This window comes from Tamandua tetradactyla, chromosome 13 (assembly GCF_023851605.1).
Source record: "Tamandua tetradactyla isolate mTamTet1 chromosome 13, mTamTet1.pri, whole genome shotgun sequence".
In the NCBI taxonomy this organism is placed as follows: Eukaryota; Metazoa; Chordata; class Mammalia; order Pilosa; family Myrmecophagidae; genus Tamandua; species Tamandua tetradactyla.
In genome coordinates this window covers 58,636,314-58,638,400 of record NC_135339.1, presented here as the reverse complement: position 1 = coordinate 58,638,400, position 2,087 = coordinate 58,636,314, and the positions used below count along the sequence as shown (strand labels likewise).

The 2,087-nt window shown below is 41.7% G+C and overlaps 1 pseudogene; it reads right to left on the bottom strand.

The window, feature by feature from the left end:
* Positions 1 to 475: 475 nt before the first annotated feature.
* On the bottom strand, positions 476 to 1,224 carry LOC143653175 (small ribosomal subunit protein eS6 pseudogene; annotated as a pseudogene).
* Between the last annotated feature and the right edge of the window lie 863 nt (positions 1,225 to 2,087).

The following is a 2,087-nucleotide window of genomic DNA, read 5'->3' as shown; positions in this document are numbered from 1 at the left end:
CTTTGTTTCAAAATTCACAAGCCTCATACTCATACTTTGTCTTGGGGATGAGAAACGGTACAACTACTTTGGAAGAAGATTGGACAGTTTCTTCTGAAAGTAAACATACACCTACCTTATAACACACAATTCCAATCCTAGATATTTTAACAAAGGGAATACAAAATATCGGTCCACATTAAGGCTTATAGGTAGATGATCACTAGCAGCTTTATTCATAAAAGCCAAAAACTGGAAGAAGCCCAAATGTTCATCAATAGATGGATAGAAAATCAAATTATAGGATGCTAACCAAGGAATACTATTCACAAACGAAAAAGAGCTACAGCAACAAAAATGAATCATTTAAACATGGATGAATCTCGAAAACACTATGCTAAGTGAAAGAAGTCAGACAAAAAAGGGCATATACCATGGGGTTTTTTTGTTTGTTTTTTAATCTCTGATCTTATTTATTTGCAACTCTCAGAAAATCTTATTTTTGACTGGACTCAGACTTAGAGGTAGAAGCTCTCAGAGAGGACAGCATCCGTCTCTTGACAATCTGTTCCTGCATTTTTCTTTGGCCTCCTTCATCCTCTTGGCCAAAAGTTCAGCATATTCTGCAGACTCTTCCTTATTGTTCTTAGTATCCTGTTTTTTCAGGGCAATACACTGACGTTTATGTTGTAGGACGGGGTGGAGTAACAAGATGCTGAATCTTGGGTGCTTTGGTCCTGGGTCTCTTACCTTCTTTGTTCAGGGACTTTCTCACTACATACTGGCAGATATCATCTTCTTTAGAGACATTGAAAAGTTTGCGGATTTTTCTGGCTCTTTTGGGCCCCAGGCGACGAGGCACAGTAGTATCAGTCTGTCCAGGAATTTCCTTCTCTCCTTTTGTTACAATAACCAAGTTGAGAACACTCAGATTGGCATCTCCAATGCAACTCTGAACAGATTTGCGCTTTCTTTCTCCAGTTCTTCTTGGTCTATAACAGGAATGCCCCTTACTCAGTAAAAGGCGGACACAACCATGGGTCAAGACACCCTGCTTCATGGGGAAATCTTGTTTGTCATTTCCACCAGTGATTCGATGACATAACCCTTCCACTCATCACCCAGAGGGTCAGCAGCAACTTCTGTGGCCATTCACTTCTCATAAAAGGTGTGGAGTTGGTGTTCATTGTCCACTTCAGTGAGCTTCTGGTAGCCAGTGGTTGGCAAGGAGATGCTCAACTTCATACTGAGGCAACCAATTGCCTCCGAGGCACCACAAAAAAGAGACCAACATGTTGTTTTTAGTTGTATAGATGCTAAAGCAAATACCGTAAATGGGTTGACTTAAATACTGGGCATTTATTGGCTCACAGTTTTGTGGCTAGGAAAAGTCCAAAATTGAAGTGTTAGGTGATACTTTCTACCAGAAGATGGTGGCATTCTGGAGCTGACAGTGGGCGATCTTTGGTTCTTAACTTTTGGGCACGTGGCACTGCACATGGCAGTGTTTTGTGTCTCTTCCTGGTTCTGTTGACTTTCAGCTTCTGGCTACTCCCTGTGGCTTCTGTCTGTCTAACTTTCACTCTGTTTATAAAGGACTCCAATAATCCAGATTAAAGTACAACCTGATTCAGGTAGGCCATAGTTTAACTGAAACAACATCTTTTTTTTTTAATTTTATTTACAATGGGTCTACACCCACCAGAATGAGAACCAAGACCAAGAGCATGTCCCAGCTGAAGCATACGATTCAGTCCTTCACACACGTGATTCTTTATTTTAATTTTATTTATTTATTTATTTATTTAACATGGGCAGGCACCGGGAATCGAACCTGGGTCCTCTGGCATGGCAGGCCTGCTGAGCCACTGTGGCCCACCCCACATGATTCTTTATATATGAAGTTCTAGAACAGGGCAAACTAGTTTTTGGTGGAAAAATCAGAAGACTTGATTGTCTTTGGAGAAGGTGGGGGCAGGAGCAGGGGCAGCGACTGGCTGGGAAGAGGCCTGAGGGGACTTGAGGTGGTCCTGATAATACTCTTTATCTTGATAGGGATTAGGGATTCACAGGTGTATGCATGTGCCAAAACTCATTGACTGGTACAC